Raw genomic sequence first — 18,458 nt, forward strand, 5'->3', positions numbered from 1 at the left:
AGAATTCTTGTGGAAATCTTGCCTTGCACTAAGCTAGGACTGACTTAAGAGATTCAAAGTCCCTTTTGGAGTGAACCTCTACTTCAAGCATTTTCGAGAGTTTCACTTTGGAAATGTTTGTCTTTGAGAATGTCTTCTGCACAGAAGAAGACATCGAATTGTTTTGGGTAAAACAATGTGGTCAATACTTTGACCTTTATTCGTGAATTGAAGACTGGTTTGGACTAATTGTAGATGAAGCAAAGATCACTTGCACAAAAGAGCACGTTAACAGGCCTCGAGGGTGTATCCGAGGAAACTTGCTCGATGCCTAAGTTAGTACGTGTGATTGATACTCAAGGAAAGAAATCAATGCATGGAAGTGTAATAAATGTTGAAATGTTTGTAGATACTTTGTTTAGTGAATTTTGGGGTATTTAAATCTTGGTAAAGTGGCTCAAGCATTGGTGGGCTGATTTGATCCAAATGGCAAAAGAGTTTGGTCAATGGACTTGGCTAACTTAGACTTGTATCCATTAAATTGATTATTTGGACCCCAAACAGGTGGTATCACCTAAAAAATAACCTGGATTTCATCAAGGCACGTCTTGAAAATCAAGCAAATGTAGTAATAACATGTTACTCATTCTTTGGGAGGAAAAGGTTTTTTTTTTTAATTTTTTTTATTTTGTTTTATGATTTTCAACTGTTGGATAAAGCCATTGATATCAATCATCTACCTTTATATCCTGTAAGTTTTACTGACATTAGGAGTTTTGTTATGGTTTGCTGCTCTTGTAGAAAGGCAAAAACTTTGCAAAAATAAGTGGAAAAATTAGGATTTGATATGAGTTATAAAATTAAAGCAGAAAGGACTATTTTTAGCTGGAAAAATTTTGTACTTTAAGGATTTATATTTTGTAATCTTTACTTGTATCTTTTGATAAAGAAAATGAGATTTTCTTTACGCTAATTATGTATATTACATATGAATTGTGCTTAGGTCAATAATTCATATGATCAAATATATATGATATGATTTATTATGTTGATTTTTTACTTATTTGGGAAGATTCTTTATCTTTGAGCCTTAAATTTCGCGTTCGTTTTTCTGTTGTACTATATCTATACACAATAATTTAATTAGAAAGGAAAATATGTCAGAAATTACACTTAAAATAAAGTGGTTGGTTAACATTGGATTTTGGTGGTTAACTCTTGCATTTCAACCTCAAGGTTCTTTCTCACAATAAAAATCACTTTCATGCCACCTTTTTTATTAAAAGGTCCTTTATCACAAGAAATTGAACATAAAAGTCCATTCCTAACAAAATTTTCAATTTAAACATTGAATGGGTGATAAGTGTTTTATTTGTCCACTTATCAGGTGTTTTTAACCTAATTTTGTAGCTTTTTCCCCTCTTTATTTTTGGCTTCTAACTCCTTTTGTGCACAATTGTAGCTTTTGGCTTCCCCGTTCCTTTTATGTGTGCGTTCGTGTTTGTAGATGCAATGAGAAATTGGTTATATAGCATGAAAATGAAGACTTTCTTGAGGAAGCATGCACCAAGCAGGAGCGGGCGTGCACCAAGGTAGGAGCGGGAGCTCCTAATATAGGCACTACAATCTGCCTTGCTGACTTCCAGGTGGAGTGGTCGCGCATCAAAGGAGGAGCGGGTGCTCCTACTGGCTTTCCAACTTCTTGCCTCCACTGACGCAGCAAAGAGAGGGCGCGCAGGAAGACCAGGAGTGGACGCTCCAGCCTGAGGAGCAAACACTCCTATGTTAAGGAGCGGGCGCTCCTACTGTTCTGGAGCCCGATTTAGACGGATTTTCCTATGTAATTTTTGGGGGTATAAATACCACCCTTGGCTTCATTTTACGGATCTTCTTCCCCTTTAGCTTTCTTAGGCCCTTATCTCATAGTTAGTTTTCTAAACTCTCATTAATTAGCTTAGTTCTCTCAAACTCAATCATTGGAGTAGATTAATTGAAGTTTGTATTCTCAACTTCAACAATTTTTCTCAACTTTGAACTTTATTTAGTAATCTTTATCTCTTACTCTTTATATTTTTTGTTTTAATTACTTTCAAGTATTTATTTCTCTCTTAATCTTGTTTATTTTTTGTTGCATGTTCAATCTACTTCCATCTTATCAACCCCTCCAAATTGTTAGATTAATGCTAGAATTAGGACTTGTAGCTATGTTGTTCTTCACAATGATTAGTGAGTAGTTAATTAGCTAGGGGTTGGGTGAAGACCCAATCAAGCCATGGGTTGATTAATATTTGTGCTTGCATGTTCATTTTAGGTTGATGATTGATTGTTAAAGAATTGTTGATTGCATGTGTAATTGGATGATCACTTGTTGCTCATGTATTCACTTCTATGCTTGCATTGAACGATGAAGTTTGGTTCTGAACCTTTTCTTGTATGATTAGACTGAATTTCTATCTTGATTACAGTTCCTTGTTTGGATGATGTAGTAGTCTAGTTGCGATAATTAGGTGAGAAATCCTAATTATTTGTGCCTTAATGCTATCTTGGACCGATCAAAAGACAAACCTGATTTAGTGGTCCACTTTCCATCATTAAGACTTGGTTGGCCTATCATGTTAGCTGAGCTTGGTTTAGGAATGCTTAGTGTTGTGGCTTCGAAAGAAGACAATGTTGAGTGCCCTTTCTATCACCCAATTTGTGTTCATGTTTGCCTATTGTATTGATCTATTAGTTTGGTTGGTGTCGATTCCCATTTCCCCCTAGTGTTTGTCTCCATAGTAGTTAATTAATCAAAATCCCAATTTGTGACCGAACTAGATTACAACCATTTCATATTCTCGGTGTACTCACACCCATTCCCTGTGGATATGATCCTTTACTTACCCAATTACCCTAGACTTGTCTTAGGTTGGTTTAGGTAGAATTAGTGTTTAGTTTAGGGTGATTGTCCAGCGACCGATTTATTTTCTACCAATGGGTGGTTTCAAAGTGCTCGTTAAACAAGACCTTTATAAGCTTATTTGGTATGATGTGGAAAATTTAAGTGTTGTGAGTGTGAAAATCCTTGGCATTCAAATCTAGAAACAACTATGTTGGTGGAAAGCCTTGTACTTGGTAGTAAGACACACAAGAAAAACCGATATAAGTATTAGTCTCCTTTATCTTTTGCTTGCATGAATGTTGCCTAAAATATCGTTTATATTGAATGTGTGTACATGTGGTTGTGCAGTGGGCACATACATGCTCTTCTGTTTAATTTATGATATTTGTAGGTTATTCCAATACATGTACAAATTTCTATCAAGTTGCCATTAAATGTTTATTTAGTTTAAGTCTACCTATATACAGGCATGTAATATTTGTAAAATCAAGATGCTATATTTTGTTAGGACAAATAAAATTGAAGCTTGAGGTGATCTTTTGAAACATTAGTCTATTTGATGGAATGATGGACTATATCCTATTGTCTTCAAATCTTTGTAGGCAGGGTTGCAAGCATCTTGTTTTTTTCTTCCTTTAAAACAAGGTAACAAGAATGCAAAACACAGTTGCGGCTCAAGTTATTCACACAAATCTAGTTTGCATTAAAAATTTGATTATGAAAACATTTCTAACTATTCCTTGGAAAGATCCTTGAATTCAGTAAGTAGTCTAAGTAAGAAATTTTTATTATGCTTTAAAAAATTTATGTAACTAAGTTCATCTACATAAATTTATTTATGCGTTGTTTTCATTTGAATGCAATTCTAAGTAGAGATTTTTTAGCTTTAACAAAGCTCCTTCATGGTAACCTCTGCACACCTAGAACATATATTTCCTTGACTCTAGGATTTTTCAAAGACTTAGGATATGTGAAACTACGGAAGTATTGTGTATGTGTTGAATAACGAATTTTTTCAATTCTTTGGTAAATAATAAGGTAATATTATTTCTTTGCAGCATACTTTTTTAACCTTACCGCCTTTTTCTCTCTTATTGTAACTTATTTGTACAAATCATACCTGTTTATCATGTGGAAATTTTAAGGTTTTTAATTTTTGTGTGTCCTCAATATCTCTGTTGCATTATGCCATAAAGCGCGAGAGTAGCTAGAGAATGACAACGTTGATTAGATGCCATTTCTGAAAGTCCTCTTGATGCTAAAAATGTAATTGAAATTCTTTAGATGGATCTAAGAAAGAAGGGCTAGATGTAAGATCCTGAATATTGATGTAGTTGGAATTTTATTCATGCTTTGTGTTTGGGAGTTTTTTATGTGTCCTACGGGAGAGTAAAAATTTCCTAGTATGATCCTTCCTTCGCCTGTACCTGCACAAACAACGGAGACTCCGGCTGGGGGGTGGGAGTTTCGCCTCCGAAGATTAAGTTAGAATCTTTCTGAAGAGGAAATAAGAACAATAAATGCTTCTCGATTGGAGAGCGTTTGCAACGGGTTTTTTGTGTGGTTCGTTGTTGGAATTTTTTTGTCGATCCCCATAAATGAGGTATGCCCTTACTATTTATAGTAGGGAGAGTTGTACCTCGATTAGGGTACAATGACACGTGTCGCAAAGGGATTGGGCCTTTGCTGATCGTTGCGAACTTGACACGTGGCAAGCCATTATAGGGCCACGTGTATTAGGGGTATTTTTACCCTAAACATCTGCCCTTCACAGGTGTGACGTGGCATGTCCATGTGTCGCCTGTGACAAGTGTCAGACGCATGGGAGGAGACGGTTCGTCTTCTTCCCTCCTTTTTTCGAATTTCAAGTTTTTAGGGCAGAAGGCACCATTTCTCCTTCTGCTCCTTTCCTATAAATGAGAGACTCTCTCTCTCTCCTCCATACTTTACATATTTTTCAAAAAATTTCTGAGAGCTCTAATACCGGCTGCTACTTTCACGATTTTCTTGCATCCGACTTTTCAGAAACTTAGACATCCGGCTTCCGGTTGAGTGTACTTCCCTCAATTCCAGCAAGGTACCGGCTGTCCCTTTCTCTTTACTTTTAACTTCTGATTTTGAGGACTTTGAATGTTTTACCCCATCCGGGTTGCATGCCGCCTGGAGGGCCTTTAACCTATATCTCAGTACTGAATTCTCTCCCTCAACCGGCATAGCTCCGCCTGAGGGGTCTTCAACCTTTAAGAATTATGCATTCAAAACACCCCCATCCGGATTAACACCGCCTGGGAGGTCTCTGACACATTTCCAAATAGACTTCTCTTTCCTTTTAAATAACCAGGCATTCAAAGCACCACCATCCGGTGAAACACCGCCTGGGGTACTTCTGAGCTTGCCAAGAACTGATTTCAAAACCCCAGCCGGTTTATTACCGTTTGGGTCATCATCCTTGACTTTTCATGACCTTTTAGTGACTGAACTACTTCAGCCGGAGCACCCGCTTTAGTAGTTTTTCAAAGTTTTTTCTAATTGCATCTAAGGCACCCCCATCCGGTGCTTCGCCAGCTGGGGCCTACTTAAACAAGTTTCTTTGAAGCTGGTCCTACCATATCCTCATCCGGTATTTAACCGTCTGGGGTATCGTTGAATGACCTCAAGTCTTTGTAGCGCCTACAGCTGGTACCTATACCGGTTGGGGTGCTTTCAACTTGATTAGTTTTTTTTTTTTTTTTTTTTTTTTTTTTTTTTTTTTTTTTTTTTACAAGTGCTTTTCATAGCCCCCATCCGATCTTAAACCGTCTGGGGTACTTCTGACCCAATTCACTTGATACCGTCTGGGATATCTTGGGATGAACTTCGCACATTTGTTTAGTCAGCCTTCTAGCTACCACAGGCGGATAATTCCGTTTGTGGTATCTTTGAATGAGTTTATGAATAACCGGCTAACTTGTGCTTTTGTCTTTTCAACTTTAAACACATTCGTGGAGTTCTCCGCCTGATGTGAATTCAAGCCAATTTCCACATACCAAGCTTCATATTCTAAGGTACCGTCTGTATCCTTAGTAATTCTTTTCCCTTTATTTTCCGGCTGTGCATATAGAGTTAGGACATGGACTCCACCAATATAAACACGACACAGCCTACGACAGTGGTCAGCCGGTCACCAGGGACGGCTGAGTGTAGGACTGAGACTGCCGTCTAGGGGTGCTTGGGACAACCTTCACCTACTTCGAATCCGACTGTATCTGTTCATGTGCAGGATAGAATGACCCGGATTAGATGGACGACAGTAGATCCTGATTACAAGTCCGATGAAGCAGTCGTTGAGCCGGCTGACCCTTTAAATGAAGATCAGACGGAGGAACCGTCTGAGGGGGTTCCAAATGAGATTGCCCCGCAGGACTCCCCGGGTGAACCTAGCACACCGGGTGATAGAATATTGGGCAATTTTGGTTCTAATGCCGAGGAATCCAGCGAAGGATCAGATGACGAGGGGTCCGATGAGGAGTCTCCTGGAACAGCTGCCCCTATTGATGAGGAAGCCTATAAGTGGCCGGCTGCTGGTGACCCTACTGACATGACCATGTCCGCCAGGGACGTGGTTACTCTAAACGCAACACTACCTGCTTTCTTGAAGAAGAAGCCGGTATGGGAGGACTGGGAAATAGTTGTACCGCCTGTAGAGGCAAGCGTCGTTTGGACCGAAGACTTGGATAATGCCGACAATTAATTCGGCTGCTACGAGGCGACATTCACAGCCGGCCTCCGGTTCCCCCTTCATCACTGCATAAAAGTCATACTAAGGGGATATGACTTGGGTGTATGGCAGTTGACCCCCAATTCATGGGTCAACATTCTTGGATAAATTGCCGCCTGCGAGATGCAGGAGCTCAACACTACTACAAAATGAGTGTTTTTTCGACGCTGGTGCCTCGACGCTAGGTAAGGGGTGTCAGCAAATAGATTTAGTATCCGCGTTTTTTGGACGCTTTTAGGTGACAAAAGCAATTTTCGTCGCTGAAAAGCGTCGAGAAGACAACCACATGTGACGCACGTGAATTGTTAGTACCTCACAACCCAGCCCACGTTTCAATTTTAAGGGGAAAATAAACCAAAAAAAAAAAAAAAAGACTACTCAGTTCTTAACCCTAACTATTCCTCCCTCCTTCATGAGATTCATTCATGAATTCTAAATCCAGATCTTAACTCTCCCTTCAATTCCCCAATTTATGCTTGATGAAATTTCTCTACTCACTTTGAACTGTAATCGATTTTGTCACTCTCTATGCCGCCGTTAATTCTAAGGTACATCTTTCATTTTAGAACGAATTCGAATTTCGCTTTTGATTGAAATCTATTAAATTGGTTTTAGCAACTTTTTTTCAATATTATCACAAAATTATGATCTGATGTTGTTTGATTTTTTAATAGCAGTACAGAGATTATAGGGTTTTATTATATTTATATATACAATGTTATGCTTCATTTTGCGTTTACATTTGAATCTGGGTGAATATTTGGTTATAAGAAATAGTATAGTCAGATTTCATGTGCGAATTTAAAAGAATTTTATATTCAACCGATTGAATTGGAAATTTTGAAGCAAATTCCTAAAGAAAAGTTGGGATTTTGAGAAGCAGTAAGAAATGAAGCAAAAAGCACCAAACCGGAATGACAGTTCCTTTTTACTGTATTTAATTGGTTGTTTGATAGATTTTTGTTTATTTTTTAGTTAGTTTTAATCAAATTCAATTCATCTTTGGTTGTTGCTTTTACCTAGCAAATGTTACTTGTAATTTTGTATATGATTTTTCAATTTAATAATTAATTCCTCCTCTAGATCTATGCATTAAATACAGTGTTAAAGTTCTTTTGGTTTGCTTTCTTCCATTCTTTTTTTTAAGGGTGTACTAGGGACTGTGATTAAGAGGTGTTGAAGAAGTTTTTTCTCCACTTGATCTCCCTGATGCTCTTGTCTTACTGACATAGCAGCCACGTTGGGTGTTGCAGGTACATATGTGTTGTTGCTATTGTTATTAATTGTTGTTATGTTTTTGTTCTTGTTTGATGTTGCTGCTGCACACATTGAGGTGTTGTTGCAAACTTACTACTGCCTTCCTTTGTTGACTGAGCTGCTGCCCCAGCTATCTTCATGGCTGTGTTTATGTCCTATCTTGTGTGTGTCGTGTTTGTGGTTGTGATTGTGTCATATCTTGTGTTACTTAGAATTGAATCAATAAAAGAAATCCTTTTTGTGAATTTATAAAACTACTAGGATTCTACTTTGACAAAGCTAAGCTCACCTATGGCCTAACCTCACTTGCCTGTAGGACCTTTTTTAGTTTCATCTTGTTATATACTTTGACTAAAATCAATAAAAGAAACACTATTTATGTATTAATAACTTACCTATAAAACTCTAGGACTCAAGTTTAATAAATCTAAGCTTACTTTTTTTTTTCCAAGGAGGTCGGCAATTGCTTCAGAAACTACTGGGAACGAAATTTATGAGCTTGTCTGGAGATATGTTTATTTATTTAAGAACTTTTTCATAGTTATTTATAGGTAAAAGAGCCATTTTATGTGCTAGGTTTTTGTATACATCTTTAACCTTTTTTTTTGGTAAACTTTTGTCCATGTTTGAATATTTTATAAATATAAGAGAGAAATCATTTTATTATAGAAATTATACTCTGAAATTACGAGTTAGCAAAAGATGAACTTTGATTAAAATCTACTCTCTTCAACTAAATTGTAACATATTTTTCTTCAACTGAATTGTAGCATAAAATTACGATTAAGTAATTTTTTTTGTCTTATTTGTACTCTCTAGCTCTCTGCTCACTTAAAAAAAATACTTAATTAATAAAACTATAGAATCCTGATGATTGTATGGAATACTATCTCTTTTGAAAAATGAATGGCCTTGAAATGAGGGCTGTAAATCCTGCAATAGGGGTAGTTTGATTAATTCATTTTTTGGAATCTTGCCTTTTGAAGTAATAAGGTTTTTTAAAATCCTGCATTTGAAATAGAAGTGTTCAGAATTAGCATGAATCAAATTAAAGGCTTGGCAATACAAGAATTCAAGAAAAGCAGTAATGTTGCTAGGAAGGCTGCATCATTTCCTATGTACGATGAGAAAGAGAGTGGCAATCTATACCTGATTTAATTATCTGCTAATATTCTCCTGTAATTTTCTGTTAGTTTGTTATTTGCCTCTTGTTGATTTAACAATTTTATGTACTTTCTTACATGTAGAAGTATGTTGTTGTCGATAAATATAGCTGTGTTTCTATTTGAGATAGCTAGTTTAGTAAAAGGTTCAGACTACAACCTCTATTCGCTGCTTTTGATGTACGGTGCCAAGGTTAATGATCTGATTTTTTTGTGTAGTTGACGATGGCAGGAAACATTTGAGCTTTATTACCTTTATTTTCGTATTGATTTTCGTAGGACCTGCTGTGAGTGCTGACTTCGTTTGGCTCGTTCTCCTTCGTTAGAGAAGCTTTTTAGGTGATTCTTTTTTTGAACTTGGGTGTTTTTTTGTCTACTTTCTGACTTTAAAATTTCAGAATTTTTGGAGTTTATTTGCTATTAAACTGGGCTGTTTTGTTTGGACTGGTCTGTTTTGGTTCGAATTGGTTTATTCTTGCTGTTTGGGTGGGATTTTAATAGAGTTGTTCTGTAATTTTCTCTAGGGATTTCCTGGGTGATTTAGGGTATATTGAGGGTGTTTGAAAATATTATTGCACTCTTTATTCCCCTGTGTTTCTTCCTGCTACTATTTTCTTGTGCGTTCATTTTTCCCTTGTATGTGATTACTATGGCAGAGGAATTGGTAAATAAAAAAACTTATGGATGATTTCCACTTGATTAGAGAACAAAACAACTAGATTGTCAGACTAAGGTTAGATTCGAGGCTTTCTCTACTCTAATAATTGACATCATAAAAAAAAAATAAAAAAAAAAAGAATAGTGATGATGATTCTTCTAGTGATGGTATGAATCAAGAGTTACCATAATTGTGGTATACTGCGGTAAGGTATATATTCTCCAAAGAAAGTCTAAAAGGTTAATGGCTATTTTTTCCTTTTTGATTGCAGGTCTGAGCATTTTGTCACAATCTGAACTTTGTTTTACTCCCCCTTGCAAGAAGCTTAAGAAACCATAATTGTGGCTTTCGACTAAACGTGTAACGAGAATAGCCAAGAAGAAAAAAGGTACATCACCATCCTCTTTCTCTTTTTATCATGGCTCTGCATATTCATCTATTATTAATATTCATTGTAGAAATCAAAACTTAAGAATTTGGCAAATGATCTCTTCTCTTCTGAGTGTATGGATGCCTTGATACTTTTGGTATGTTCTTTACTCCATAATTAGTTATGAAAGTTGGTTGTGATTTTGATTTGCTTAAATTACTAGGTGGAAAATATTTTTCAGATATTATATTCTCTATATAGTCAGTAATTTTGATCTACTATTGTATTTAGATTCGCTTGTTGATGTATTGATTGATGCATATGCTGAAATGTGTTTGCAGGATCAAAAAGATTATATATATATTGAGAAATGGTAGAAGAGGGCGGACAACTAACACTGCAATATTTCAAGGATGGAAGAAAGATATATTTTAGCTATTTAAAGATTTGAATCGGTGATTTGGAATTTGTTCCACTACAACTAGTCACGAATGAAGTATAAGTTGGAATTATATTTATTGTAATAGAAAACTCATTACTATGAGATATTGTACATTTATATGAAATAAAAAATATTTGGCATAATTTTGTTGTACGTGTATCTTTTTTTTTTGGTAATATTAGTTGCTAGAAATAATTGTCAGTGAATAAAATTTGTATCTTATTTTGGTATCTAGATATTTATTTACAGAATATTGACAACAAAAAGCGTCCCCAAATTAGAAAATATAGACATGAAAAAGCGTCGCCAAAGTTAAGAAAGTGCGCCAATTGTTGCAAATTGCGACACATCGTATAAAAATCTGGACAAAACAAAGCGTCGAGATTCGCGACGCTTGTTGTCGGCAAAATTCTCGACTCACTTTTTCTCGACGCTTTTTATAAGCGTCGAGAAAGATTTTTGCGACGCTTTTCTGTGTCGAAAAAATGGCTTAAAAGCGTCTAAAAAGAACGTTTTTTGTAGTAGTGCAAACCAAGCTGGGAAGCTTTTGCACACATGCATTATCTCAGCAGGGCGCCGGGTGGGTGGAATGCATGGTATACTCTAACCACACACCCGAAATATATGATGACGTTGGACAAACTGTCCAAATGGAGTAGCTGGAAGAGCAAATTTTATGCCGTCTCTTCGCCATCTCCTCAACTAAATCGCTGGCTGCGTAGATACAATAAATACCCAGCTTTGCTTGGTAGGAAGTGTGCTCTACCTAGAGTGCTAAGCGAGGCATGGGACCAAATCATGGAGAAGGGTCTCTTCAAAAAGACAACCCTCCGCCTGGATGATGGGAGCGAGATAATAGTTCCCTAATTCTGGGTGCCCCACCCAGACTGGTTCAAGGATGAGGCGTTTATCTCCGCCTGTAACCTTAGCACCATGTTCCTAAGAGTAGGTTTTTATTATTTACCGGCCTTTGCCGCCTAATACTGCCACTTTATACTGCATTTTAACCATTATTCTTTTGTTTTTGCAGAAGTAGCGATGGAGAAGCTACCCAAAGAAAAGACACCGGCTACCTCAGCCGCTCTGCTCCGGAAGGAGCAAATTGAGAAGAAAAAGTTGCAGCTGGTGGCTAAAGACGGCGGGGTAACATATATTTCATCTATTTCACCGGTTGTAGCATTTCTATGCTGTGTTGACATTAACCGGTTGGTTTTGTATATTTGCAGGCTGGGAACAAAGTCGTTCCTCGCTCCTTGTCTAAAATGGTCAAGAGACCGGCGGGGGACATTCCTCTGCCTCCTACAAAGATATTAAAGATGCCGGTTCCTTCGCCAGCTAAATCTATTCCAAAACCGCCTGCAGGAGGCAGGCCCACCACTGCAGGCAAGAGCCTTAATGGAATTGTTCCCACCATAGAAGTGGTGGATGAGGGTTTAAAGGAGCCGGAGACTCCGGCTGGCCAGACTCAAATGGGTACTGGCTCAAACGCGGCTGGGGGTGATATTACCCCACAGTCCGACAAAGGTATGACTTTTTCCTTTGATCCCCCTTGACCGCTTGGGCCTATACGAGTAAAGACCCAAGCTTGCCAATCCGGGGATTCTTCTGGCAGCCGTCAGAATATTGGCCAGCGTATGCCCAACACCTGACAGATAAATCTCTCATTGTAGATGCTACCTCTAGCCGGCCAAACTATCAGCAGTACGCCAAGAGGATGATCCGGACCCTTACCCGGACCGAGAAAGAGGCTGTGCCGGCTGTGCATACAGCCAACATTGACCGGATCACTTCTCTTCTGGCTGAAGTAATTTTACCAGATGCATCACCTTCTTGTAATTTCTTTGTTTGCCGCTTTAGTTGTTGTTTACAAAATAATTCTAACATTCCTCTACCGGCTAATTTCACAGGTGATGCTGAGAGTTGACGGGCTTCAAGTCCCCTTGCGCAAGAAGCAAGAGGAGGTAAGGGATGCCCAGAGACGGGCATCTGAGCTCATTGATGTTTCCCAATACAATGCCATTAGATATGACATGGAAATTAAACGGCGAGAGTTGGAACAGGAGGATTTACTGAAGTAGACTATTGCGGCTTCTGCGGCGGAAAAAGCGAGGGCGGATGAGCTAGATTTGAAGGTAAAAAATCTCCAAGCCGATCTCAAGGCTTTGAAGGAGCTGACAAGGAAAACGCCGACCTTCGCTCTGACAACAGCCGGCTCAAAAATGAACTTGCTTCTAGTCAGGCGGCTTATAAAGAAGAGCTTGAAAAATAACAATGCCGCCTGATTGCTGAGAACGAGACCAACAATGAGGAGCGCATGAAGCTCGCTTGGGGGATCATACACCCGGACTATGACTACGAATTCTTCGACCTTAGATATAAGTATGCCTCAGAGGTATATGATGCCAAGGTCCTTGGCCTGGACCCGCCTTCTTCCATCGATGAGTGGGTCAGTTTGGTCGAAGAAGAGCAGCAAGAGGGTGAGCAGCAGGCGCAGACTCAAAAGCCGGCTCGGGAGCAGGTGCAGGAGCAGCAGCAGCAAGAGCAACAGCAACAGTAGGAGCAGCAATGAATTTTTTTATATATATATCTTCTTTTACCGGCCTGCATGCCGTGTTCATCAATGTACCTTTTCCCGGACAAGGGTCCGATTAATATTTTTAATTTTAATCTACTAGCCGACTCAGTCGGTTTTGCTATTTATATTTATCTTTTACTTGCAATTTTTGAAAATTTCTTGCAATTTTTACAAGTATTACAAGTATCCTCTACTCATACCGGCTGATACAATAAGATGCCCCTGAAGCGGATGACTGTTTATTCCAACGGTAAACAGGCAGCCGTTTCAAGGATAGCCGGCTGGGTTTGGGTTGCAATATACCGGATGATATAATAAGATGCCCTTGAAATGGTTGTTTGTTTACTCCAACGGTAGACAAGCAACCGTTTCATAGGTGACCGGATGGGTGGTATAACCGTCTTGGTATCCTTTGGATAAGGCCCGGTTGTCCTAACCCATATTAATATAACTTGAATTTTTATACTTGGAGTAACATCAAATGAGTGTTTATCCGGAATACCTAACCTGTGTAGTGCTTTGCTGCACAAACCGGTTGGTGTTTTACTAGGATTTTTATTTTGCTGCATGGACCACTTTTGGGTCTATGCTGGCTGAATCCTATATGCAATGGATCATTTCGAACGGTTGTTTGTTACCTACAATGGTGTGTCAGTAATGCCGTTTGAGTTTTTATGATCGCTAAGACAATGTACCACCCGGAAGGGAGTTGCCCTCTTCGACGATTTCACCCGGATGGGTGTCGCCGGATGACTGCTCTTTTTGGAGCAGTGATTTTTAATAAGTGTTCTTCCGTCTGTGTTTTTGCACTAGACAGGTGCTAATACAATTGGATGAATGGAAATTATATGATTTCACATTTCAATACTATTTACGAAAATTACAAATTCCTTAGAAGTAGTACTTTTTCAAGTTATCTACGTTCCAGGTGCGAGATAGCTGCATTCCGTCTGGGGTTTCCAGGTGGTAAGTGCCATTTCTAACTTCTTCAAAAATCCGGCAGGGTCCTTCCTAATTGGGAGTTAACTTCCCTTGCTCATTCGCCCTACCGATTGCTTCAAGCTTACGTAGTACAAAATCTCCTACTTTAAGGGGTCTTTTGCGCACCCTTTTGTTGTAAGCTCTCGTCATTCTCAGACGGTAGATTTCGTGACGTAAGGCGGCATTGCCCCTTTTTTCAGGAAGAGAATCTAAAGCTAGACGCATGGCCTCCCAATTTGCGTCTTCGTCATATAGCATGATTCGAAGTGTTGGTTCATATAATTCAATGGGAAGCACCGCCTCTGTGCCGTATGCCATAAGAAATGGGGTTTTACCGGTTGACCCCTTCTCAGTCGTTCTGATAGACCAAAGAACATGGGTCAACTCCTCTGCCCAAAGACCGCCTGCTTTTTCAATCTTTTTCTTGATTCCGCCTGAGATGAGCTTGGTAAAAGCTTCTACTTGACCGTTTGCCTGGGGACGGCCTACGGATGCAAAATAATGTGAAATTCCTTGGTCTTGTAACCAAGTTTTGAGGATAGGCGTTTCGAACTGCGGACTATTGTCAAAGACCATTGACATAGGAACACCGAACCGGGTGATGACATTTTTCCAGATGAAGGAGATGACATCCTTAGTTTTGATGCCCTTTACCGCTTCTGCCTCAACCCACTTTGTGAAGTAATCAACGGCTACTAAAATGTATCTTCTGCCGCCTGGGGCAGGTGTGTATGGCCCCAAAATATCCATGCCCCATTTGGCAAATGGAATAGGGCTGTAGATGGTTGTTAGATCAGTAGCCGGCTGACGGATTAGCCGGCCAAACCTCTGGCATTTGTCACATCTCTTTACCAGATCTAGTGCATCTGCCTCAAGAGTTGGCCAAAAGTATCCTTGCCGCCTGGCCCTCTTTGCAAGAATCTTGCCGCCTATGTGTGATCCACAGAAGCCGGCATGAAGGTCTTCTAGCACTTCCTTTCCCCTTTCTGGGGTTACACACTTGAATAACGGCTGTAGGTAACCCTTTTAGAAGAGTTCACCCTTGTGCATGACAAAACTTGATGCTCGTCTCTTGAGAGCAGCCGCTTCTAAAGAGACACCCGGCAAAGTGCCGTCTACCAAGTAGTCCCGGATGGGATCCATCCAGGTAGAGCTTCGATCTAGAATTCCAATGGGATCATGTTCAATGCTTTTCTTTTCCATGACTTCCTAGAAGACTGACCTAGGCGTATCACAAGTGGCGGATGACGCCAGTTTAGATAATGCATCCGCCTGATTATTCTCAGACTTGGGTACTTGACTTAAATTAAATTCGTCAAATGCCCCGGCTTCTTACTTGACCACCTGAAGATACTTAATCATGACCGGATGGGTGGCTTCATAGTCACCATGGTATTGGCTAACGATGAGTTGAGAATCAGAACAGGCGTTCACCTTCCTTGCCCCGGCTGCCTTACACATGCGGATACCGGCTAGCAAGGCCTCGTACTTTGCTTCATTATTTGAAGCTTGAAACTTGAATCGTAGAGCATACTCGTATTTGTCCCCTTCTGGGGAATGACAAATTACACTTACCCCAAAACCGTTCACAGTAGAGCTTCCGTCTACGTATACTTTCCAGAATTGATCAGTATTATCCGCCTGTATCAGTCTTGTCATTTCAACAATGAAGTCGGCAAACGCCTGACCCTTCACTGCCCGCCTAGGTTCGAAAGTGATTTCCAGGCTTTGAATCTCCACGACCCATTTAATCATTCTTCCGGATGACTCTAAAGTGGTCATAGGCCGTTTGAGCGGTTGATCAGTATAGATGGTAACCGGATGAGCCAGGAAATAAGGTTTCAGCCGCTTGACTGCTTTGTACAAGGCTAGACCAAATTTTTCAATCATGGGATAGCGAAGTTCAGCGTTCTGGAGGACATGGCTTATAAAGTAGACCGGGAGCTGGTTGTCGTCTCTCTCAGCAAGGAGAACGACACTTAGGGAATTATCTGAGACGACTAAGTACATATAGAGAGCCTCTTGGGGTAAGGGACTCACTAATCTTGGCAAAGAATGCAAGTGTTGTTTCAGCCTTTGGAATGCCGCCTCAGCCTCTTCACCCCATTTAAATCTTGACTCCAAGTCTGAAAATCAAGTCTGGGACTTGGTGAATTTGCCCGAGGGTTATACACCCATTGGTTGCAAATGGATCTTCAAAGTGAAGACAGACAAGGATGGAAATGTATCAATATACAAAGCTAGACTGGTGGCAAAAGGTTATAGACAAGTCCACGGGATTGACTATGATGAAATTTTTTCACCAGTTGCAATGCTAAAATTCGTCCGGATCATCCTAGTGATTGCTGCATATTACGATTATGAAATATGGAAAATGGATGTCAAAACCGCCTTCCTTAATGGAGTTTTTGAAGAAACTGTGTATATGACACAACCAGAAGGTTTTGTCGATCCAGGCAACGCTGGAAAGGTTTGCAAGCTGAAGAAGTCCATTTATGGACTAAAGCAAGCCAACAGAAGTTGGAATCTGCGATTTGATGAAGCCATTAGCAAGTTTGGTTTTATCAAGAATCCAGATGAGTCTTGTGTATACAAGAAGGTCAGTGGGAGTGATATTGCATTCCTAGTCCTGTATGTCGATGACATACTTCTCATTGGAAACAACACAAAATTGTTAGAGTCCGTAAAGGGCTGGTTGGGAAAGTGCTTTTCAATGAAGGACTTAGGAGAGGCACAATACATATTGGGCATCAAGATCTACAGGGATAGATCTAAGAGGATGATTGGATTAAGCCAGAGTACTTACATTGATAAGGTACTGACTCGATTCAACATGGAGAATGCCAAAAGAGGGCATTTACCCATGTCCCATGGCGTAACTCTCAGCAAGAAACAGTGTCCACAGATACCTGTTGAGCGAGAAAGAATGAATCAGATCCCATATGCTTCGCTAATCGGATCGATCATGTATGCCATGATATGTACAAGGCCAGATGTATCGTATGCCCTGAGTGCAACGAGTCGATACCAATCGAACCCAGGAGAGGCGCATTGGACTGCGGCCAAGAACATCCTTAAGTACCTGAAAAGGAACAAGGATAAATTCCTGGTGTATGGAGGCCACAAAGAGCTGGTTGTTGAAGGTTACACCGATGCTAGCTTCCAGACTGACAGAGACGACTTCAAGTCACAGTCGGGGTACATATTCTGTCTAAATGGAGGAGCGTTTAGCTGGAAGAGTGCCAAGCAGAGCACCACTGTAGACTCTACAACTGAAGCCGAGTACTTAGCCGCTTCAGAAGCTGCCAAGGAAGCTGTTTGGATTCGCTAGTTCATTAGCGAACTTGGTGTTGTACCCTCAATCAAGGGGCCGATAGATCTCTATTGTGATAACAATGGAGCTATCGCTCAAGCCAGGGAGCCAAGAGAGCACTAGAAGGTCAAACACGTGCAAAGGCGATTTCACATGATAAGGGAATGGAAATCCGAAGGTGAAATCAGAATTTATAAGATTGGCACGGATGATAATGTAGCCGATCCTTTGACTAAACCGCTGCCTCAAGTGAAACACAACAAGCACATTTAGGCGATGGGAATCAAGCATGTTGGAGACTGGCTTTGAAATTCCCTGTACATGTGTTTTAATTAAATAGGATATTTAATGTAAGACACTGTATTAAAACCATTCATTAATGGAGTAATTAAATTTTGAGCAAAATTATCATTCACTCCATTACTATTTAATTGTGGTTTAGAATTAAATAATGAGTCCATTCGACTTACGGAAATATTCAAAACAGGGTATCAAGACCATGTCTTGGATAAAGAAACACCTATTAAGTGAACATTGAATATTAAATCGAAAATTGTCCCTAATCGAGGTCATCTAACAGATGGACGATTGATGACCGCCATAGATTAGTGAGTAGTATGATTTACAGTACCGTTTCTTGTGCTGCGAGGACGTGACGGTCATAAATCATTTGCACAGGTACAGTTTGGAACTGTACTGGATAAGACCTATGAGAGTACTCTAAGAAAATTTAAATTTTTTCATAAGTACATTACTCATTATGACTATTGGAACTTGTTTCCTCCGACCATGAGTACTGTGAAGTTTTCTTGTTTGAGTACTAGACTCTTTGATGTTTCCAAACGTCTGTCGTAACTGGGGATTATAACGGGAGCACTCAGGAGACTATGTCCTCTTAGTAAGAAGAACTTACAATACAAGACTGGGATTGTCCCCCTACTAACAATAGGGAAAAATGTTTTGTTGTTTACAAGGCCGCTCGAAGAGCGAGACTGTGAAAATACATGGCCGTGCTCAGATGGATTTTAGAAATCATCTGCTTATTAACAGTCGAACTTGGAGATTGAGAAACACTTCTGAAC

General features: G+C 39.6%; 1 long non-coding RNA gene across 3 annotated transcripts; it reads left to right on the forward strand.

Moving 5' to 3' along the window:
- The first annotated feature begins 6,679 nt into the window (after positions 1-6,679).
- Positions 6,680-10,650, forward strand: LOC110735114. Of its 3 annotated transcripts, XR_002514005.1 has the most exons (6): positions 6,680-7,165; positions 7,765-7,870; positions 9,257-9,376; positions 9,967-10,083; positions 10,154-10,222; positions 10,407-10,650. It is a non-coding gene; the product is annotated as an uncharacterized LOC110735114 (long non-coding RNA). The 3 variants fall into 3 exon arrangements; XR_002514004.1 differs by lacking the exon at positions 10,154-10,222 and having other exon boundaries at positions 6,707-7,165; XR_002514006.1 differs by lacking the exon at positions 10,154-10,222 and having other exon boundaries at positions 6,707-7,165; positions 9,317-9,376.
- Positions 10,651-18,458: the final 7,808 nt, after the last annotated feature.

Source organism: Chenopodium quinoa, unplaced genomic scaffold, assembly GCF_001683475.1.
Source record: "Chenopodium quinoa cultivar QQ74 unplaced genomic scaffold, ASM168347v1, whole genome shotgun sequence".
NCBI lineage: Eukaryota > Viridiplantae > Streptophyta > Magnoliopsida > Caryophyllales > Amaranthaceae > Chenopodium > Chenopodium quinoa.